Below are 24,136 nucleotides of genomic sequence, written 5' to 3'. Positions count from 1 at the left end.
CAAGTAAATGGTGATGATAAAAACTATCATCATCGTTGTGTTTACAAAGAAACAAAGGCCTGTTTCCAGAGAGTTAGATGACATAGGACTAAATGAAGTGTCCTCTCTCCACTGTGGGTCTCTGAAAAGAAGTTGACCTAACTAAGATCACAGTGTGATCACGAGGAGGGGTCCCACGATCTACAAAAGACATCTAACTTGTTGGGCAGAGACTACAGTCTTCTTCAGTCCACACCTCCTTTGCTCCTAGTAACTGAGTGTCCTGGGCTGCTTCTGCCCAAATGGACCTCTAGTTGTCCCCCGGGACTGAGGCGCCCGGGCCAGCGAGCAACCAGGCCAGGCGGCCGAGCGACTGGGCGCGGGAGCGACTCCTTTAAGGCCAGCATCAGACCCGGGCGGAGGGGCGGGGCCGCCGCACACGCGGGCTGGAGGCGGTGCGCCGCTGCCCACTTGGCCTGGCTCCCGGAGCCCGAGCGGCGAGTGCGGGGACGATGACCACGGGCTCGGTGCTGCTGCTGCCCCGGCTCTCGGCGCGCTCCGGGTAAGTTGTCGCCTCTCCTTTCGCGGGCGGTCTGGGAACCCGCGGGACTCGCTGGTCTCTCCCGGTCTTCTCAACCCGCCGCCCGAGCTGTGCAAAGCCGCCCGCTTCCGGAGCAGGGAGCAGCGGGGATGAGCCGGCGGGACCCCCGGTACCATCTCATAGCCTGATCTGCGCTCTGGGGCCGCCCTCCGTAGTGAAGTACTCGCCTCCACCGTCCGGCAGCCTCGCATCCCGAGTTCCAGCCCCGCGGGTTGGGTAGGCTGCGCGGGGCGCTTGCCCGGGTCCCGTGGGTGCCATGGAGCTGGGCTGCGGTGGGAGGCGGAGGCGACTGAGGGGCGCGTTGCTTAGCAGCCGCATCTGACCGGTCCTCCCGACTTAGAGAGGGATCGGGAGAAGGGCGCAGCGGGAGCGCGAGGCACTGAGCCTGGGGACTGGTTCTGGACATCGGCGCTGTCCCCGCACGGTCTCTGTGCGGTCCTCAGGCGGCTCCGCCGGTTGACTCCGGCTCGCTGCGGAGCCTCTGCACGGTTCAGCGGCAACTCCTGCAGCGACCCTGGGCGGAGACCGAGTGGCCCGAACCCCTCTCTTGGCCGATCGGTCCGTTGGCCTGCTCGCTGCCACGCCGAAGTAATCTCTGCGATGAACCGGGGCTGGCGACCGGCTGCTACGAGGCCACCGAACCATCGCCTTGCGCGGGGAACTTGCCCGGGGGGCGGGGAGGGACAGAAACTTTGCTAGCTGACTTTTGCCTCCTGCGGGCTGCAAGTGCATTTCGGAGCTGCGGTCCTAAGAATTGGATGCCATTCTGAGGCTGGCCCAAGAAAGCTCCCGACCCGGCCCTCCCTCTCCTAGCCTGGGGCAGAGTACTAGAGCCCACAGGCTGCAAGCTGCGGGTAGCCCCCCCAGCCGAACCAGGGCGGAGCTGTTGGGCGCAGCTTGAGGACTCCGCAGGGAGGGAGGTGCGTTCCCTTTGCATGGAGGAGTGAGCAGGGGCAAGCCCTTTCCCTTCCCATTTTTAATTCTTAAAGGTTTATCTCAGAGCCTTTTCCATTGTTCTAAAAACAGCGATGATATTCTTTGTTCTATGGAGATAATGTGGCCGCGATTCCATTACATCGCCCGTAATGAATGCCCCCCTGGGCCTCTCAGGTCCTTTGGACTTAATGGAGAAAAAGCAGCAATTCAGATGGTAGGTATGATTCCTGTATCTCCAGCTGCTCAGCCACACAGATCGAGGAGCCAAGGGCAGGTGTGGTTGGTTTCACTCGCACTAGAGTGATCTTGACCCACGGTGGATGACAGGCTCTTCTGTCAGATGCAGAACACAGGGACCATTTTCCTCTTTGGACGCGATTTGAACGCTGTTGAGACCTCCGGGGAGGGGTGTGAAGACCTTAATGATACCCGGCTTAATTCACTCCCAGGTAAAGAGGCAAGTGTGTATGGATTTGTGCAGACTCTTTACCTCAGTCCCGTTAACTGCCTAGAGTCCTTACTCTCTCCAGGAAGTAACGGTCTCTCAGTTCCAGGCAAAAGAGCTCTCATGTAAGGCACAAAAGTATGGGAGCATTTGGGGGTTCAGGTTAAGTCAAGGGATACCTAACACTCCTCAGGCCCTGAACTTGGGGTTAGTACATGACCTCTGCAGCTGGCAAGCAGCACCCTACTCCCTAAGTTCACTTCCTCGGGGCACAAAAAGGCAAACTGGTGCAATGAGATGCATGGGAGACTTGAAAGGCAAAAGCAGAGACTTACCCTGCATATATCTAGGGATCACTTCTGGAAGAGGGGAGCACCAGCCATCTGTGTGAGTCACACGCAATAGATATGCATTGCTGCAGAAAGGGCTGTCATGTGGTGTCCAGAGAATTCCATGGAAGCTCAGGAGGTCCTGGATGGTCAACTCAGAGATCATCCAGCCTGGACTCAGGAGTTGGTTCCTCACCTGCGTTCTTGTGACTTTGGGCAAGCCACCGAAGGTGACCACGCCAGTTGTGAGCTGTAGGATGGGGTCAGTCATCACAGAGTTGGTGTGTGGAAGAACATACAGGAATAACAAAGTGTGGTGCGGGTACTGATGGAGATGGCTGTGGTTGTGGGGATGTGGTTGTCAGTCGCTACGCTGTGTTGGAGCTGGTGAGGCAGAGATGTCCTCTGCAGTATCAGCAGCGCTGATGCTGTGCTAGCAGTGGCACTTTTTGGCTGGAGTGGTGGTCGCAATGGCGCTTATAATGCAGAAATGGTACTTGCAGCCTCATTGGTGGGGACAGGATGCTGGTGCTGGTTGTACAGTTTTATTCATGTTGGTGATACAGAACTGTTGTCTGCTGCCGGGAGATGATGGGCCTGCTGATGGTGGAAGTTGTGTAGTCATATGTGTGTTCACTGTGCACGGAGGGCCGGTGTCTGCAGCTCACTGGTGATGGTGCAGAGGGACAATGCTGTTGACCGGGCTCATATTGCAGGGCTGATATCTGTGGCCTCCACAGCTGTGTCCCGCTGGGGGTGAGCAGAGGACCCCTCGCTACAGTCCACTTTGTGATCTGAAGTAAGTAGTCTGGGAAGGTCTTAGGAAAAGAGGGACAGGAGTGGCTGGGGCATCTTTTGGAAGAAAGGCTGGTCAGGGAGGACGGCCTGCTGTTTTCTGCAGATGAGTAGAGGCTGAGACAGAGAGAGTGCTTCAAGGGAAGCCCTGTGGCAGCAGAGCCCACCTGGCCAAGATCAGATGAGCCACAGGGCAAAGGTAGACCTTGGACCTGAATCTCCATGTGCATGGAATGGCCACCTACTACAGGTGCTTCTGAGTGGCTCTCACCTGTGTATCTTGCTCTGTGGGTTTCTCTACGAAGCCTTGGATGGGCCTCAGGGAAAAACCTTTGCTTACAGGCTAAGGACATGGGCTCAGGGACAATGTGACCACATGCAGGTGGATATGATATCTGTGTGAAGCAGACCCACCTGACCCTTTCTCTACCCACACTTTGCCATGCCTAATGCTTTTGTCTGCCTGTCTTCTGCTGGGTCTGGCACAGGTCCATGCACTCAAGCGCCTGCTTTGCAAATCTTCTAGGCTGCTTTTCTCTTCCTAATCAATCAGCAGAAGACAGCCTGGCAGCCATGGGATGGCCAAAAAGCCTGTGTCCACCTGTCCCCAGCACATGCCAGGAACTGTTCCCTTTTATGTCTGGGGATAAGGAAGGGACAGTAAGTGTGTGTGTGTGTGTGTGTGTGTGTGTGTGTGTGTGTGTGTGTGTGTGTTTCAAGCAGGGCTCTGTGATTATTGAAGGTCTTGTGGCTCCATCTGAATGAAGAGATTCAGAGCTTGGTGGGGTGGAGCAGAGAAGCAAGGACTGGGAGAGGCTGGCTACAGGCTTGGCCCGACCAGCACCTCTAGAAGCTCCTGACCTCTGACACAGACAGAGGCCCTGTTCAAGGTCTACATACTAGATAGATGGTAGAGTTGGTGACCAAGGGATTCTCTGGGGCCAGGCATTCTAGCATATTTAATCACTTTATAGATTCAATACAAATCCCTTCAATTCCTTGTGTCATTGGTGACTGTCGGGGTCATGTGATATGAGCTAGATAGAGTAACCTATGGTGTCTCTCTGTGGTTACCTGCTCATTCTAGCTTTGTAACAATCTCTCTGAAATTTGATACAAAGAGCTACATTCCCAGAGAGCGCATCCATCCACCTTAAGCTCCTTCCAAATTCCACTGGTACCAGAAGAGCCCGAGGATGCTTGTATGTCTTATTTGCCTGCTTGGAGTGACCTTTGGCATAGGGAAAGGCTCTGCTGTCCATTTGAAATTGTGGCTTTGCAAAGTAGCCTTGCGAGGTCCATGTGTCACTCACTGTAAGCAGGTGTGGGCAGAGGGACAGGGGGTAGCTTAGATAATAATGTTTCTTTTCTTAAAAAAAAAAAAAAAAAGACAGATTGGAGAAAAGAGGCAGACAGTAAGAAGTGTCCTTCTCCCATAGTGACCTCATCATTTGCAGTCCCGTGTTCCTGCAGAGCCCTGATGCTGGCACAGTTTACAGAGTTTACAGACTTAGATACAGTTGCCTGTTGGGTTTTGTTTTTGTTTTCTTTTGTTTGTGTCCTGAGGGCTTAACTGGAGATCAGAGAGATCTGTGTTTCAACCACAGTCCTGGTGTGACTTAACCTTGTTTAACCTTTCTGAGTCCTGGGTTTTATTTTCTACAGTGTATAAGGAATGTGAGGGCCCTGCCCTTCCCCCTACTCCCACTCCACCCTACCCCTTGACTCCAGCTGCAGTGGCCCCAGCTGGTTTTGAATGAGATTGCAGGACTGGAGCTCTGGGCACTTGGCCTCCCTAGACAGTGGATGCATTAGTGCTTCTAGTACATGGCAAAGCAGAGTTTGCAAACTCCTAACAGCTCAAGATGCCCCTGGAAGGAGCTGGAAGAGGGACAGAATGTACAGGGCACATATACAAGCACTGTGGCTGCCATACTGGGTCTGGTGGGGTCTTGGGAAGACTCTGTTCCCTTTGGGGAAATGAAGTCTGGCAATGTCCTAATTGGCAGTTGGCTCTGTAGAACAATCTAGCACTCCTTACTAGGTGCCCTGTGTTCTTCAGATTACCAGTAAGGGACAACTGCATCTTCTCTGTCAGATAGTCTCTGCTTGATTTATCAGTAATGAGTTCAATAGCCACCCAGACTGAGCTTGGGGCCACTATTTTCTAGCAGCTATAAGGTTAGCCTTGCAGCAGTGACAGAATGTAGACACGGGGAAACTGCCTGCCCCACAGCACTGTAAAAACATCCTGCACTATAGATAGCTGAAAGTGTAGGTAGTTTTGCTACATAACTCTTTTTTTTTTTTTTTTGAGACAGCAGATCATAGTGGCTTCAGCTGCCCTTGAACTACAGTCTAAGTGCTAAGATGACAGGAATGTGCTGCCATGCCTAGCCTCAGTGTGCGGTTCCTAGAAATAAAGGTGCTGGTCTCTGAAAGCCTTCAAACATACTGCTGGTTCAGTTTAAGGATTTCACCCAAGTGGCTGGACACAGGCTTCAGGTACAGGTGCATGGATTATCTTAAAAAGAATTTTTCTCTTCTAAAACCAGGAATAATGAAGCAGTTGCTGTTAACTAGTAAATTTCTAGTGTTTTGCTTATTGGCTTTTCAAAGGCTATATATTAATTGTTGCAAATCTAGAATTCGTTTTGAAATTTGATTTTTTTTTTTCCTATTTACTGTTCCAGGGTTTGAACTCAGGACGTCTAAGCCTTGTCTTCTCTAGTGGATCCCAACTCCGCTGTTTCCAGGAAAAGCTGTGACTAGTGCTTCTTTTTCTTAGTCAAGGGTTTTTCTTGTGACTGGCAAAACTTCATAGTGTATAATGAGTTTGAATTTTAACCATGAGACTCTGAGCCATAGTTGTCAATGAAGTAACTTTTTGTTCCTTCCTTTATTTTTTTTTCCCTCAAACAAAATGTGTCAAGTCGAAGGGATATCTTGATCTTTTGTAAATTTCTGTTTTTCTTTAATCACATTTTTTAGCTTGCTGATTGATTTGTAGATTATCTTCATCAAAACAGTTAGTACCGAGTCTTTTGTCTCTGTCAACTTGGAAATAGTAGAGGCTGAGATTAAAATTAATAGCAGCTTATCATACTGTCACTGCCCCAAGGGCTGAAGAAATAAGAAAGCACCACAAGCTTGGGGTAGTGAGTGTTATATTCCCAGGAACTCCTGACCAAACTCTGTGTTAACCCTTTCCAAATTCCTAATTTAAAAAAAAATATATGTGTGTGTGTACATTTGTGTCTGTCTGAGTGTATGTATGTTCTCACAGAGGCCAGAAGATGGCCTCGATTGCCTGAAAGGGAATGATATGAGGATCCCAGGATGGGTGCTTGAAACTGCCCAGGACCTCAGCAAAGGCTCTTAACCTCCTGAGCCATCTCTAGCCTCTCAGGTCTGATTTAAAATACCAGGAACTTGTCTTAAAATACCCTAAAACTTGTGTGTGTTAGGGTATTTTAAGACAAGTTCCTGGTTTTCTTAATAAGTTAACTCTTGGGTACATGAAAAGACTGAGGAAATGTGCTCTCTAATGACCCGTATTTTAAAGTCCCCAAGTCCATTACCACACTGTCACAATGTTTATGTTGACTCTGTGAAAGACTAGAGTCTTCCCTTCATTGAAGCAGATCCACACCTTTGTTAAGAAAAACAAAAATGAGCTAAGAGAAAGATATTTTAAAGATAAACAGTTTACAGACCTAGGTTTACTTCATGTTAGATTCTGTAGCATCCACGTCTCAGATTGCCATGATTGTGCATTGATGAACACAGGTCTGTGGTTCACACTTTGAGTAACATTGCAAGAACCTACATTGGTAATCCTCTGAGGCTCTTGTGATGGTAGAGTGTAGTGGCATATTTTCCCCGCAAGGTGGGAGGAGCTAAGGTGGGAGGAGTAAGGAGAGGAAGAGGAGAAGGAAGAGGAGGAGGGAGAGGAACAGAAAGAGGGGAACATGGCAGTGGATGTTCAAATGTCTCTAGCAGTCAAAGGTAGTTGATACATCTAGGTTGGCTATTGGGTCACACCTCTAATTGTCTGGGCATCTTGTTATTGAGCATAACCAAACATATAAAGCCATTGGATAATCTTTAAACATTAGAGTCTCATTCCTACTGGGTACCACGTGGTTGGTGGCCCAGCCCAGCCTTGTGGAGACAGTGTAGAAAATTGGCAGAGCCATCTCCCACGTTGGTGTCTTGGTGGCAGGGCCGGTGGCCTGAGCAACAGTAGCAGGGGGAACACAACACAGCTCGTATTCTCAGGCCTAGGCTAGGCTAGGCTAGGCTAGGCTAGGCTAAGAAGATGGCAGCTGATTAAGAACAAGCCAGATAGACCATTCCACCTGAGTATCCATCCCACTGATGTGGATGTCAGGAAGTGCATGCTGACAATATACCTGTCTCCTTAGAGGTCTGCCAGAGTCTGACATATTCAGAGGCAGATAGTCACAGCTAACCACTGATCTGATCAAGGGTTTCCCAATGGAGAAGTTAGAGAGAAGACTGAAGGAGCAGAAAAGGTTGGTGACCCCATGAGGAGAGCAACAATACCAACTAGCCAGAGCTCCCCAGGGTCTAAACCACCAGCCTGGGAGCACATATAAGGGACCCATGGCTCCAGCTGTACATGTAGGGGAGGATGGCCTTGTCGGGCATAGGTGGGAGAGGAGATCCTTGGTTCCATGAAGGCTGAACACCGAGTGTGTGTGTGGGGGGAATTCGAGGGTGGAGAGGTGGGAGTGGGGGGGTAGGTGGGGTCACATCTTCATAGAAGCATGAGGAGGGGGGATGGGATAGGAGGTTCCTGGGTGGTGGGGGGAATGGGAGTAAGGGGATAAAATCTGAAATGTAAATATAATATCCAATAAAAAAAAGACAAAGAGAGAGAGAGAGAGAGAGAGAGAGAGAGAGAGAGAGAGAGAGAACAAGCCAGATTGGGAGCCACCATTTTAAAATATTACCTCAACGGTAGAGTCATACAAGTACCTATTCTCATAAGCATGTCTCTACGGAAGACCTTTAATTATATTTTGAGTGGTGGAGTAGATTTCTGGCTCTCTGATCAGGTGTGTATATTGCCCAGTCTGGCCTTGAAAACTTACTGTGTAGCTGAGACTGACCTTAAACTTCTATCTCCGTGCCTCTCCGAAGTGTTGGGATTCTTAACCTGTGCCACTGGGTTCTGCCTTTTCGATCTTGAGAAACGTAACTGAAGCTCAGTTCTGGCTGCAAATTTGAGATAAACTTTCTTGTTTGGCAGTTGTGAAGATCTGACCGACAACAAGTGATGTAACAAGTGATTGATTCTTGGTAGGTGCTCCTCATTTTGACCTTATTGGGACTGTTTTACATAAAAAATGGATTGTTTTGCAATATGAAACAAATTCAATTAACAAATTGAAAATTTAGGCTTGGAATTAACTCTACTTGACTGGGTCTCAGTGTGGTCCAGGCTGTCTTTGAACTTATAGAGACCTCTTGCCTTAGCCTCCCCAGTGCTGGGATTACAGGTGTATACCACCACACCCAACTAAATTTCTTTCAGGATTTATTTATCCACATAGTGTTTATTATTGTCATTATTATTTTATTAATTTATTTATTTCTTTTTAAACACAGAAGTGAAGCCTTATTGAAAAAAGCAGAATATTTTTGTGTCCCTAAACTCCAAAGATTACTATCTATTCAGAGTTGAGAAAAGTATAGTCCTTAGCAAACTTAAAATCGAGGAAATGACTGTAAGAATAGAATCTGGAGTAGCATGAACCCTTCCAGCTCCAACTGAATGTCTGTTTGATTCTTTTTTTTTTTTTTTTTTTTTCTTTTTTTGGTTTTTTGAGACAGGGTTTCTCTGTGTAACCCTGGCTGTCCTGGAACTCACTCTGTAGACCAGGCTGGCCTCGAACTCAGAAATCTGCCTGCCTCTGCCTCCCAAGTGCTGGGATTAAAGGCTTGCGCCACCACCACCTGGCTGTTTGATTCATTTTCATTTTTCATTTTCAGCATTCTTGCTTTACAAACAAGTTAATACTTTGTTGGGCACATTCAAGCAGACCTTCTAAGCAGACTTTTTTTCTTACTCTGACATGTCCTGACATTCTCCTTCCTTAATTTGTTATCAGATTTCAGCTGCCAGGGAAGAGGTTCCTGGTCGGCAAGGCTTTCCAGGCTACACTGTATACTGATTTAGCCACGATCTATGAACGTGGTCAAGTGGAAGGTAGAAACGGCTCTATCACCTCAATCCCTATTCTCAGCATGCCCAAGGACAGTAAGTGTGCAGCTTTGATTGTACTAGACTTAAGTTACAATCAACTGTTAGGGCTTTTTATTTGTGAGAGTGGGTTTATTTATATTAATATTTATTCACGTGTATGGGGTCGGGGAGTGTGCATGTAGAGGTCAGAGAACAACTTGGCCAGAGTTAGTTCTCCCCTACTATGTAGGTCCTAGGGAACCCGTGTAATCAGGCTTGGTGCCAAGTGCCTTTTTCTATTATAAACCAGCTTATTAGCCCATGATAGGGCAGAGCTTGAGCCTTGAGGTTCACCTTAACTAGATCCTTACACCCAAACACCGTTTTCAGTTAAAGATGATTTCTAATTCTTACCACTTTTTCTTACCGCTTTTGGTAAGAAAAGCAATTTTCTTTTGTAATTTGAATTTTAAATTTTCATTTGTGAGGAGTAATTGAGTGTCTGCTGTTTTCAAAGCACTGTTTTAGTTATGAAGCATTTGTTTCTAAGGTAAGCTACTTGGATTTTCTTCTTACAAGCCAGTCATAGTTATAGTAAACAGTTAAACTTGCAGTGAAGAGCATAGATGTAAAGGCGACAGACTTCTGAGATGTTTGACTCTAGCATGAGTAAGAAGCAGCTTGCTTTTCCTGGGCCTGAGTAAGGTCACAGTGCAGCAAGGCTGAGTGTGCTGGGGTGGAGCTCGGCAGAATTCCTCTACCATCAGGCCCTTTTGTTTATAATAATAATAATTATTATTATTATTATTATTATTAATTTGGTTTTTCAAGACAGGATTTCTCTGTGTAGCCCTGGCTGGCCTCGAACTCAGAAATCCGCCTGCCTCTGCCGCCCAAGTGCTGGGATTAAAGGCGTGCGCCACCACTGCCCGTCTTTACATTTTATTTTTTTAAAAGCTACTTTTATACATTATTTTAGAAAGCAACTCACTGTAGTAGCATGTTAGGAGTGCTTTGGAAATCCTCTCTGGTTTGAGCCTCGCCATGGTGCTGAGGCACGGGAAAGTTGAGTGGTTTGTTAGGTTCAGAAATGATAGCTCCCAAGCTCATAGTCTGAATTAACAACCCACAGTAGCAGTTATGCTGCACGGCTTGTGGTGTAGACTTGACCTTTTTGAGAAGAGCAGACGCAAAGCGGCTGTCTTCATCCACGAGTTAGAAGCACGCACACTGTGTGGCACTGTCTGTGGGTGCTGCCTAGCCAGTGCACCCTGCATTTTCATAAAGCTTTGTGCTTAAGATGGAACTTGATGTTTTAACAAGAAAGCCAGTTTACTTCATAATGTGCGACACATGTTGGAACTACTGTAACTGAACAAATGAAATGTCCCTTGAATATGGTAACTGTTAGGCACATTGCCCTATATTTAAATTCAAGTTGATTAAATTGGAATTTGAAATTAAGTCCTTCAGTTTCATTAGCCAAGCCCAGGTGCTTGGCAGCCATGTTCAGCAAATGCTTCTCTGTCCTGCTTCCATGTTTATTGCTATGACAACACCCTGACCAAAAAAGCACCTTAGAGGAGAGGGGGTGTGTTTCTGTTTATAATTTCAGATTACAGTCTATCATTGTAAGAAACTCAAGGCAAGAACTTTAAATAGCTAGTCACTTCACATCCATGGTTAAGAGCAGAGAAATCCGAATGCTCAGTATCTTCACTGTTTCACACATAGGTCAGGACACCCTGCCTACGGAATGGTTTCCTCCATAGTAGAATATCTGTCATATTAACTATTATTAAGATAATTCCTGGCTGGAGGGATGGCTCAGCAGTTAAGAGCACTGTGAAGACAATGAGCTGATAGGAATGTAAAGACTTCCAGTTACACTCAGAAGAGCAGATGCTGATGCGGGGATTGAACTTACTGCAGACTGTAAGAATACACGGGACTCCTTTCTTTCCCAAGGCTTGGATCCAGCTGGGCCGAACTTGGAGTATGTAGAAGCCCCTAGTCGCCTGTCTCCTGATGATGGATTTTGTAGATGTCTTACACACATTTACCAGATGGGTCACCTGGCGGAAGTATTGGGATCCAGAAACCAGTAGGGCATGTTGACATTTATCCCAATGGAGGAACTTGCCAGCCAGGATGCAACGTTGGAGAAGCCATTCATGTGACTGAAGAGAGGGGACTTGGAGGTGAGAAAACTACAAGTCATTTAAATTTTGAGGCTTATGTCTCAATGACCTTATATCCTGTTTTCTATCTCTACAGTATGTGGTTTCATTATACACACTTGTGGGGAGGGAACATGGCTCTGTGGGTAAAGCACTTGACGTGCATGTGTAAGGACCTAAATTTAGATCACAGAACAGAACCCACATAAAAGCCAGATAGACCAATGTTGGTCTGTAACCCCAGCAGTCACACAGTGAGGTGGGAGGCAGATAAGAGATTCCCTAAAAGCTTGCAGGCCAGTTAGCCTAGTTACAAAAAAGAGACCTTATGTCAGACAAGGTGGAAGGCAAAGACCATGTTTGACTTCTGACCTCTCAGCTACTAGTTTAACAATTATCCCCTTTATGGTGTGGTTTTTAGAACTGTGCTTATGAGAGCACCTAGAAGGGGTAGACATGGGATTTATGTTAAGCTAAAGGAATCAACTTCTCTGTCAGGTGTTGTCTATTATGGCTTCCATAAACATTCATAAATACAAAATGACAAGGGTCAAAAGTTCTCGTCAACTTTTGATGGTCAACTGGAAAGATAAGGAGGGAGGTGAGCAGCTGCCACCAAGAACACATCCTAAAGCAGAGCCTGGCACCGCGTCTACCCTCGTGCAAGGCAGTTTCTGGAGAACTGCAGTTTCCCATGTCTCTTTGCCCACATGTGGACCAGCTAGTGAACTGCCCGCATGAGGACTCCATTCATCTCTTCATTGACTCTCTGCTGAATGAAGAAAACCCCAGCAAGGCTTACAGGTGCAACCCCAAGGAAGCCCTTGAGAAAGGGCGCTGCTGGAGTTGCAGAAAGAATAGCTGTAACAACGTGGGCTGTGGGATCACCAAGGTCAGAGCCAAGAGAAGCAGCAAGGTGTACCCGAAGACTCGCTCTCAGATGTCTCACAAAGATAAGCCAGAAGCTGTGGGAAGAGGGGGAAGTTGGTTAGTGCCATCTCTGTTATGGGCCAAGTCTGTCTATTAGAATAGTTAATGAAGTGATGTTACCAAGTCCTGAAGCCTCACTTTTGCCTCTGTTGATACAGAAGGGTCTCCATTAGTCCACTTCATCTAACTCTTGATTCCCACACCGGCAAGATTCCAGTGCTCAGCCTTGAATATGCAGCCAGCCTTCTCTGTAGCTGTGACCAGCCATTACAACTGTGATAGAGCTAACTTGAAACCATCACTTTGAGATTTTGAGATCTGGCCCAATTCAGTCTATTACTTGCTTTTGTAAATAAAGTTTTATTAGAACATGGCCAGACACATTCATTTCCGTAGTATCTAACACTGCCACAAAGGCAGGCTCAAGTAATTGAGACAAAGACCGCATAGCCCACAAAGGCTAAATTACTCTCTGTAACTTCATAGAACATTTGTCACTTTGAAAATTTGCTTTACGTGAAGTCAAGAGCCACAAATATTCAAATATTCCAGGTGTCTTAGTTGGGGTTCCTATTGCTGTGATGAAACACCATGACCAAAGAAGCTTGGAGGAGAGCAAAGAGTTTATTCTGCTCACACTTCCACATCACTGTTCATCATCAAAGGACGTTAGGACTGGAACTCAAGCAGAACAGGAACCTGAAGACAGGAGCTGATGCAGAGGCCATGGAGGCATAATGCTTAATGGTTTACACTTTATGGTTTACTCAGCCTGCTTTCTTGTAGAACCAGGACCACCAGCCCAGAGGTGGCACCACCCACAACGGACTGTGCTCTCCCCCATCAATCATTAAGAAAATACTCCACAGGCTTGCCTGCAGACTGATCTTCTGAAAGCATTTTCTCAATTGTGTTTTCTCCTCTAAGACGGCTGTAGCTTGTGTCAAGATGACATAAAACTAGCCAGCACATTAGGGAAGCAAAAATGCCAAGTTATATGTCCATCTGGCCAGGAACTCATTTCAACCTTGAACTTAAATCTCGGGCTCTTGCTTAGAGCAAGAGCAAAAGACATACATGGAGAAAGAAGGATGTATTGTAAGATACATCTAGTGTCAGAGACTGGTTTTGGACAAATTGCCTTTTGGCACAGTCCTGGTTGAAGTCTGAAGGAAGGGCAAGTATTCAATAGCTTCCCCAGATAAAATATGTCTGTTGGTAGATATACTAGGTGGCCCAGATATTGGAGCATATGGTATTCAAAGAAAGCTTGAAGGCTGTGGGAGAACTCTCATTTTCTCCAACCCTAGAACCAGGTGTGTGGTATGGAAGAGACCAAACTCTAAAACCAGGGAGAGGCTTACACAAGGTCACCCCGGCTTCTGTCTGGACTTCCTAGAGACACATAGACAATCCCTAACACCAGCCTCTCGTGAAGTGACCTACAACACTGCTTTCAGAGACAAGATGATTTATCTTTACTTTTGAATAATCCTGGGGTTTGTGTTTTTGTTTGTTTGTTTGTTTTTTCTGTTTTTGCTTACCTGGCCATTTACTTTCATTACAAAATGAGCTATGAGGTTGGCATAGTTATGCATGACTCTAATACATAGCTCTTGGGAGGTAGAGGCAGGAAGATCAGGAGTTCAAGGTCATCTTCAACTACACAGTGAGTTTAAGGCCAGCAGGGATTACATGAACACACAACATCTCTTAAAACAAAACAAATAGCTAAACTTAATAAAGATTATCACAAGAAACCACAAGTAAATATACTGAAGGAGTTTTTAGGAAAATTAATATCCAAATCCAGTTTTGACACACTCTTTACCATTAGTGTTAAAGATGCTGGATCTCAGCGTAAGAGAAATTGAATTTATTAGATAGCAGTATAATAAAAATATGCATAGGAATCTTGGGTTACAGAAGAGAGGCATCAGAATGGTCCCCATCGTGGTCACAGTTACTGTGTCACACTCAGGGTTTTGGCAGATAAATTGGGAAGAACAGGGAAGAGATATGGAAGTTCAGGTTCCTGGTTCCTAGTGGATTTCCTAAGTCAGACAATTTGGGACCTGGCTTTTTAAGACAGACCTCAGGGCTTTTCTGGTGGTTCACAGTAATTCACTGTACTGTATGTGCCACACGCCTCACTGTGTGGTTGGTGGGGAAACAGACTGAGAAGGGATGGGGGTAGCACAACGTACCCAGGAAATGGAAAGAAACAAGGTCACACACACACAGTAACAGTAACACAGTAGCAATTACCAAATATGTTTGGCATAGATGTAGAAATATAAGGTGGCCAAGGTAAGTGGAGGTCACAGAGAGCTTTCTGGGTGTGTTTGGTAGTCTCTCCCAGGTTGGCAATTCCAATACAAGTTGGGTTTCTCCTGTGCACTGTAGCCACACTGAAAAGCACATGAGGTCTGCACTGCTTTCAACAGAAACTGTTTCCAAGCCATTCAGATGGTGCAATATGTGCACTTGTTTGGGTGCTGAGAAGACATGTTCTATGAGTCTGAACTGCTTGATCGTTTAAACTATAATGCTTCCATGAAAACTACATGCCCTGTTCCAATGTCCTCCCCTTCAGTATTCCATTACCAAGTCAGGATTCACTTTTCTGGGACTGAGAATGACAAGCAATACAACCAAGCCTTCGAGATTTCTCTGTACGGCACAGTTGCAGAGAGTGAGAACATTCCCTTCACCCTGTGAGTATCTCTGAGCCTGTCTTCAAACTGTGGTTAGGTCACAGTCTTGCTCCTTGCCAGAGTCCTTGATCTGGGAAACAGAAGTGCACACTACTCCTGACCTCCCCATGAAAAGAAATTCTAGTTTAAAGAAATTAGAATTTAGCTGGGTATGGTAGATCAAAGCCTAAAATCCCAACACTTAGGAGGCATAGACAGGTAGATCTCTGTGAGTTCAAGGCCAGCCTGGTCTATGTAGAGAGACCCTGATTCAAAATACCAAGAGAAGAAAAAGAAATGCGAATTCAAAATTGGAGATCTTGAACCATTTTGTGTGAGAAAACACTGCTTTCTAATCTCTTTTATATTTGTATATTCTATGCTTTGTATTTTCCTCCAATGTTTCAGGTCTTTTTTTTTTTTTTAAGAAGCAATGATAAAGTAGATAAGTTCCCCCCAAAAGAGTTAACATTATGAAGTGGGGATGTGGCTGGGGTGTAGAACACTTACCTATCATTTGGATGTGGTCCTAGTATCACCAAGAAAACAAAAAAAAATTGTAACAGGAAGTCAATTGACTAGCATGTACACATAGATAGATAGATAGATAGATAGATAGATAGATAGATAGATAGATAGACAATAGATACATAGATAGATACATAGATAGATACATAGATAGATAGATAATAGATACATAGATAGATACATAGATACATAGATAGATACATAGATACATGGATAGATACATAGATAGATACATAGATAGATAGATAGATACATAGATACATAGATAGATACATAGATAGATACATAGATACATAGATAGATACATAGATGATAGATAGATAGATAGATAGATAATAGATACATAGATAGATAGATAGATAGATAGATAGATAGATAGATAGATAGATAGATGGATAGATAGAGAAATAGAGAAAAGAACAGAAATAAAATGCACATAGCAAAGTATTCCTCAGTTTTGATTAGAAAAAATGTCATACTACCTTTCAATAATTCCTAAATAAACACGTTTTATAATGCACTATAAAGTGACGGAGTAGAACACACCTCTTCTGGTTGTATCACTGGTTGCAAGAACTTTCCATGCAAGGAAGAGAACAGGGAAATAATTCTCCAAAGCTATGATTATAAGGAATAGGTTTCTTTTACAATGTTTTCTGAAGAAATACTCGATGGAATGTTTTTTTAAAAAATTTAAGTGTTATACCTGTTATCATGGGATGTATACCACAAACTGAGTGTTAATTAACATTGAGAAAAAGGTCATGTGAGTTATGGTTCATGACGTCAATAAAGTTAATACAGCTTCTAAAAATTAGAGTTCTTGAGGAGTAGGTAAACATGATGAACCTAGGGTGAAGAAGAGGACTGAATATATATATATATATATATATATATATATATATATATATATATATATATGTACTTTATAGTCAAGGGAACACATGTATACATTAAAAAAGAATACAGGAGTTGAAAACTGTCTAATGGCCTGTTCCCCTTAAGAACTGTACTCTTTTATAGTGTTAGGAAGAAACGGGAGTGCAGGATGTCAAGCAACCAAACGTCGCTGACATTCATCTTGAACATGTTTTGCATTTTTAAAATATCATCCAAACAGTAAAGCTGTTTACGTTTAGAGAGGGAAAAAAAAGTCAGCTTTCCAGAAGTAACCGACTCTGTGGAATTTTCACTCAGGCCTGAGGTCGCTCCAAATAAAGCCTACCCCTTCTTGATTTACACGGAGGTGGACATCGGAGAATTGCTGATGATGAAGCTGAGGTGGAAGAACGACTTCTACTTCCGCTGGTCCGACTGGTGGAGCAGCCCCGGCTTCGTCATCCAGAAGATCCGAGTGAAAGCCGGAGAGACTCAGAAAAAGTAATGGAGCTGAATGTTCTCCTGCCTGTTTCACTCGGGCTTCTGTCAGTGCCTGGGGGGGGGTCTTTCAGGAGCCTTCAACATGCAGGTGGAATGTTAGGAACTCTCCTTTTCAATCCTGTGGGATCTAGTCAGTTATTCCAAAAATGAATATTCTTTCACGGCCACACAGAGGAACTTGTTGAGTACCAATCACACTTGCACACTTGGGAATGGAATGTTTGGACTTTTTTTAAATCTTAAAATAGTTACACAAATATAATGAGGTATATAAGAGATATGTATTTCACAGTCCTCTTATACACAGTCTGAAGGTAATTTGAACCTTTTCAATGACTGTGCATTTTAACTAGAATCCATCACCTCAGATCCTGGCGTGAAACTTCCCACGTGTGCCATCATTTTAGTATTAAAAAAGACTGAGATTTTGGAATATCTGGGAATTTAGATTTTGGGGTTGGAGATGCTCAACCTGTAATATTTCTGTGTTTCAAGTAAGGAACATGGAAGCCCTGAACTGGTCACGATTATTCTTGCTGCTTCTCTTGGTTCTGCCCTTGTTGATCCCACAGCCCACGTGTTGTTACAGCTATTCTTTCTGCAACTCCAGCAGAGCCCTTTCTCAAAGGCTTCCTTGGAGTTGCACCTGTAAGCCTTGCTGGGGTTTTCTTCATTCAGCAGAGAGTCAATGAAGAGATGAGGGGCCTTAGAAAGTGCAAATGACTTGTCCAAGGTCCCAGGGGTTTATTAGATTAGATTTCTAAGATGATGGCTCATCCCGTTCATGAAAACTGCTCGTGCCCTTCATGATGATGGGAGATGGGTGGAAGGAGGAGAAGGCATTACAGGAACCAGAAATGAAGGCTGAAGTGCACAGGTTTATCTTTCTTTTTCTTTCTCTTTTTAGGGCAGGTATAGGGTGTGGAGCTCACTATGTAATCTAGGCTGATTTCAAACTTATAATCCTGGTCCTCCTGCCTTTGCCTCTTGCCTCCTGGAATTGTGGGTCTATGCCACCATATCTGGCCTGTCATCTCTTAAATGGGGATGAAGAGTGGATGACCTGGAATCTGCACTTCCTGGAATATGGGATTAGGTGATGAATAGGACTCACAGCTAGGAAGATCTGCAGGGCACTACTGAGGACTTCAATGTAAGGATAATCAAGTAGGAAGCCAGTGACTGAGAGGACATGGTGGTCCTCCAGGGCCAGGCGGGAGTTCAGAACAGGAGTCACCAGGCAGCCTGGACCATTCTCCATCCACCACGAGCAATGCAAGGATGTGTTGAAGGTCATGATGAAGCCCCTGTCCTGGGTAGAGAGGGGCCTGGGATACTCAGCGGTGGGGAAGGATAGGAGGATACTCCCCAGGTGCCCACTACCATTGGACTCTCAAAGCCTGCTCTTCTCTAGCTGGTGAGGGAAATGACTGCACCTGCACGTTCAAACATGGCCAGCAGGTGGCAGTAGAGGATCACATAGAAGTCACATTACTATCACTGAGATGGATATCCAGTTGAGCCTATATTGGAGCCTCTGAATTTCAGACATCCAAAGGACATTAACAGAGACAGGGTCTAACTCCCCAGGCATCCGTGAAATCCGCAATACAAGTTCCCATACAACCCAGTGGGTTCCCATTGCTCTGTAAGTGACTCTGGACAAATTTCTCCTTTTCTTGAACCACAGCCTCTCATTTGTTAGATGGAGAAGGGGCTGGGCTAGGTCAGCTGGTTAGAGGGAGTGCATCCATGTACATGTCAATGCCTTCACTTTTTTAGTCAGACTGAGACTCACCACACTGACCAGGCACCAAACACACAGGCCTGGGATCAAGCCCCATCTCCCATGTAACCTCATGGGAGTTGCTATGGTCCCTCTTCCAACACCCCCCACCCCCCTAGCCCTCAACAGGGCTTCTGTGTGTATCCCTAGTTATACTGGAGCTTGCTCTGTAAACTAGACTGGCTTCGAACTTACAGATCTGTCTGCCTCTGCCCTCCCAAATGTCGGGATTAAAGCTCCTACTTTGTGTGTGTAGTACTTTGTGTGTACATTGAGGGGCTTCTTCTATTGCCCTTTCACTTTTTTCTTTTAAATTTAATTATTGTTGTTGTTGTTGGGCACACATGTAAAATGTTATTCTGCTGGATATGAGCAGGGAACCCTTGCTAAGGAGTGGGGTACCAAGCGCAGAGGGAGTCCTAGGTCATGCCTCTCCTGTATCCCCGTCCCCCCTTACACACACACACACACACACACACACACACCACGGGAACCAAGACTCAGGGGTCTCTAAAGCTGACATAGCATTACCTAGATGTCTCTTTTTTCTTAATTTGAAGACCAGGGTTTCTCCAAGTCACATCTTCTTCCTATAGCTCAAAGTTGGGGGGTGGGAGGGATGAGGCAAGGCACTCTGGGTAAGAGAAGGGGGCATGTAACATCACCTGTAGAAGCATGTAGTTGGGATGTCACTATTAAATCTACGTCCTTCCCAACACCTTCATGTGGAAGTTTCATCTTAAATAGTCCCTAAATAGTTTGCTCCATGCCAAGCATCTTTCTCCCTACTATCTTTAAAGGAGATGCATGTTCCCTTCAAAAATAGAAAAACAAAGAAACCCAATGAACAACAGAAACAGATCCCACCACGGTCACCTAATCGCTGTTGCCATTTGAAAGATTATACTATCAGATAACTCTCTCTTTATTTATATATTTGCTTGTTTTGAGATAAATTCTCTTGTGGCCCAGATAAACAGCTGAGACTGTTTGTGAAGTTGTGAGCCTCCTGCTTCCACCTGCCAAGTCTGAGGAGACTAAAGGGAAGAGCCGCCATGCCTGGCTTCTCTCTGCCTTTAAATAAATACAGGTGCGAGACGTAAAGAGAGCCAAGCTCCGTGTTCTTTTCCATTCAAACATTTAATCAGTAGCACATCAGGAAACCGCTCCAGCTCCACAAGCACAGAGCGCTGTGAGTTTAGTAGTTTTATTCTGGATCACCATTTCACCTACTTACCCAAATACGTTTGGGTTGCTTCCAGCTTTACACTGTTAAATACCCCAAGACGAGTGTGTATGTAAACAGTTATTTTTGCATTCATGCAACTATCTTTTTGAGATAAATTCTTAGAAGTGAAAGTATGATATTGAAAGAAAATAGACATTTTTATATTGGGGCCCATATCATCAAGCTGTCCTGAAAAGCATCTTAGGGCGCTGTATTCCTGTCCACCCATCCAAAGAGGGCATCGCTGTCTTGTACACTCTTCTTAGATTAAAGAGAAAGCGGCAGCAACCGAAGCTGACGCTTTAGGTTAGTTTCTAGGTGTGGATGTGACTCTGAGGATCTCAGAGAGCCTTGCACACAAACGTGACATACTTATGTCTGTGCTGTCTACATCAACACATAAACATTCTCGGGAGGGCACGGCCCCTCCTGCTTCCCCTCCCATGGCTTCAGGAGAGGGAGGAACTCTGCTTCAGCGGCAGCATCTTCATCCTTGTGTGTCGGTCCCCGTCTTGTCACTATTTTGGAGTCTCCTGGCCAAAGAGGAGAAAGTCCCACTAAACAGGGCCACTTCTGGTCACCCAGCCTTTCCTCAGAAGAGACTCCTGCTATTCTAGCTGAGAAGCATCCACTGTGGTGGAAATAGTGTGTAGGTCATCCCAGATCACAGAGATGCCCACAAATCTGTCAGAGGGTTTGGTGGGGGGGGGGGAGCAGCTCATCTGTAGCCCAAGCTCTTCCTGAGACCTGCCTCACAGACTCCTCCACCTCCCCTCCCCTCCGTTTCATGAGCGCACAGTTCTTCACGAGTGTTCCACCTCTCGACGCACATTCTCAGATAAGCCCCCACGCACCCTTCCAGCCACTCGCATGCTCAGTTCCTCATCATGCGGCTGCTCTAATTTTCATGGCCTCACACTCACATCATGAACATCATCCATTCATAGAGTTTGATGCTTATACATACCCACCGCTGTAAGTTCGCCTGCCCACTTCCTCTGATTCCCATGCAGTCTCACATGGATAAAATCATTCACCCCAAGGAAGTGTATCACAAATCCCTCCAAGTCACTGCCTTTGGGTCTTTACAATCGCACCTCCATAACTTCAACTCCAGCATCCAAAATCCCTTCTCATGGCCTCTCAGAGTCCAAGACTTCACCTCATCCTGTCTGACTCCTGAGCACATTTAGTTAACCAGACTCTCATGACATGACGTCATAGCACATCCAGGCTACCCTCTCACTGTGAGTGCAGGATAGCTGACACTCTGAGTAAAAAAAAAAAAAAAATGTCACTCAACGAAAAACACAGAACTGTCCAAAAGTCAAGGTTAGTTGCACATTTGAAATCCAATTGCTTTCTTCTATGGTAAGGCCTTTTCCTTCCAGCTGTTTTCCTTGATGGTCCCTATGTCAATGTCCTACACTGTTTTGTAGAAAGACTTAAATCAAGCAGCTCATGGGATGGGAGAGGGCAGGCAACTGACACAGGTATAAAGTTGGCACACAAAGAAAGCCAAGGTTAGAATACCAAAACATGAGGCTGGATAGATGAACCAGTGGTTAGAGGCACTTTCTACTCTTGCAGGGAGCCAGAGTTCAGTTTCCAGCACCCACAGCGAGTACCTTCCAACTACCTATAGCTCCAGCTCCAGGGATCCAATATCCTCTCCTGGCCTTCCTGGCTACCTACATACATATGGCACCCACCCATTCACACACACATACAATTAGATCTTTAAAAATGAAAGAAATATCCCATCACATGGGTGGCATCAGGGCCCAGGAGAAATGTATCTGAAGCATTAGAATAAACTTTGCCTTTTCCTGGACATTTGCTGTGCCCTGGGCACGCTCCCGGGGACACTCTGTCATCTCATTTAAGTTTTGTTTACAGTATGGTTTTGCATTCAGAGACTCATTGTGTTGCTCTGGTGGTTCTGGAACTTACTCTACAGACCATGCTGGCTTCAGACTTACAGAGCTCCCTCTGCCTCTGCCACTGGAGTGCTGGGAATGTGCATGTGACACTCTGCCGGGCACTTTTACAATATTTTAAAATATTCTTATCTCCCTGTCATAGAAGGGAGAAGTGAGGCTCGAGTAAGGTATGTCTGTGACCCACGGTTGTCCAGCTGGTGAATTTTGAGGGTAAGATTATGCCCTGCTCTTAACACTAAGCCCAGTCCTTCACAGTAACTGCAATGCATCCTTACCCTATCCCAGACATTATACATTGCATACTTTCCATAACTTCTTACAGCATAAGAGACAGAAGTACCTGATGAATGGTCTCTTTTATTATTATAGAAAGGAAATTTTTAATTTCAAGATCAAGTTTAGCTACAATTCATAACCAGGTCAATCCTTCAAAGCAAGTAAATGTTTAGTGGGCTGGGCTCTTTTTGATGACAAGTTCATTGCAAATCAAGCTTCCTTGCTTGCTTCTCTGCAGCTCCTTGTATCTCACACCCTGCATCACAAGCAGGGCGATCCCTACTGTGACCATATACACGGTTCTTTTCTTCCACACACTGAAGGAAGTCATACTCAGGCACGAGCCTTACACACTAATAAGGCCACTGTGGTTTAATCATTTAGGAAGAACATTAGGGAGTAGAGTTAAGGCCACAGGCAAATCACTTTCTCTGCCTCAGTTCCTGCACTTGCAATGCTAGCACAGTAATCCCTCCCTCTCAGGGTTGCTGTGAGTTTAAAGGACTGGAATACACATTATAGAAATCCTTGTGCTGGGCGGTGGTGGCACACGCCTTTAATCCCCGCACTTGGGAGGCAGAGGCAGGTGGATTTCTGAGTTCGAGGCCAACCTGGTCTACAGAGTGAGTTCCAGGACAGCCAGGGCTACACAGAGAAACCCTGTCTCGAAAAACAAAAAAAAAAAAAAGAAAAGAAAAGAAAAGAAAAGAAAAGAAAAGAAATCCTTGTATACCTGTAGCTGCCTGCAGCCATGAGTAACCGGGTTCTCCTGAGAGGAAGCCTGGAGGACGAGAGAAATGTGAGGCCAAGACAAAGTATTCTGATCAAGGCCCAAAGTTTAATAATTTGCTTTCACATATAAAAGGGAAGCCCCCCCCCACCCAGAGTCTCTTCTCTTCAGCCCAGGGGCTGAGCTAGGAGATAGTAGTCCAGAAGGTGTCAAGGCTAGCTCAGCAGGCAGTCCATTCTTCTTAGCTCAGGTAGCAGGCTCCAAGGCACCAAGGCTGGTAATGCAATGCCTTTCCTAGGTCCTACTATTGCTTGGTCTATTGTGGTAAATGACTTGCAGGCCTGCTCAGGCCTGGGGGAAGGGCACATATACCTTAGCTACTTTAGATGTGTGGCTCACATTCTCACAGAGAGACAATGCTAACCCACACAGCCAGTCACACAGACTTGCAGACAGGCCACACTGTAGATGTGCAGACATTTGCCAGTGTGAGCCTGTCAGGGCTGTTAAAAAAGGAGCTCTTAAGAAACCTTGAACTGGTCACCTAAGAGCTCCCCCCCCACCAATGTATATATAATATCCATGTACATACACATGTGTGAGTACATGTGGGGAAGCGTGTGTACACATGTGTGGAGCCCAGAGACTGACCCTGGGTATCTTCATCACGTACTTTTTTTTAATCTTAATTTTGAACAAGGTCTTTTGCTGAACCTGGGACTCACTGGCTAGAATGTCAGGCCAGACCAGTAAGCTCCAAGGATCCCCCAATCTCTCCCTCCTCAGCCCTGTGTTTACCGAGCTGCTTCTGAGCCAAGTTTTTTTTTTTTTTTTTATGTGGGTGATCAGGGATCTAAACTTGTGTCTTCATGTTTGTCTGGCATAGTACTTGGCACATTGAGCCATGTCCCCAGCCCCTAACAAGGTTTTCCCCTGAAAGGGCTCATGTAGCCCAGGCTATCCTTGAGTTCCCAAAGATGAGGTTGACATTGAACTCTGATCCTCTGACTTCCTCTGAGAGAAATTGCAAAAAGGAACAAATCTGTATAACTCTAGGTTCACATTTCAATTTCAATCTTGGAATCACAAGCTGTCATTTAACCTTGGGTGTACACACCCTAAGTCCCATCCTCTAAGGCAGCATTTCCCCTGTGCCTCTA

The 24,136-nt window shown here is 45.5% G+C and overlaps 1 long non-coding RNA gene across 2 annotated transcripts; it reads left to right on the top strand.

The window, feature by feature from the left end:
• Positions 1-451: 451 nt before the first annotated feature.
• On the top strand, positions 452-19,867 carry LOC143440960 (uncharacterized). 2 transcript variants are annotated; one of them, XR_013108247.1, is made up of 7 exons: positions 452-541; positions 5,407-5,590; positions 5,779-5,849; positions 8,364-8,413; positions 9,226-9,374; positions 11,268-11,500; positions 16,831-19,867. It is a non-coding gene; the product is annotated as an uncharacterized LOC143440960 (long non-coding RNA). The 2 variants fall into 2 exon arrangements; XR_013108248.1 differs by lacking the exon at positions 452-541 and adding an exon at positions 1,271-1,730.
• The last annotated feature ends 4,269 nt before the right edge of the window (positions 19,868-24,136 follow it).

Source organism: Arvicanthis niloticus, chromosome 30 (genome assembly GCF_011762505.2).
Source record: "Arvicanthis niloticus isolate mArvNil1 chromosome 30, mArvNil1.pat.X, whole genome shotgun sequence".
Classification (NCBI taxonomy): domain Eukaryota; kingdom Metazoa; phylum Chordata; class Mammalia; order Rodentia; family Muridae; genus Arvicanthis; species Arvicanthis niloticus.
The sequence above is the reverse complement of the archived record's forward strand: the minus strand, read 5'-3'. Positions and strand labels throughout refer to the sequence as shown.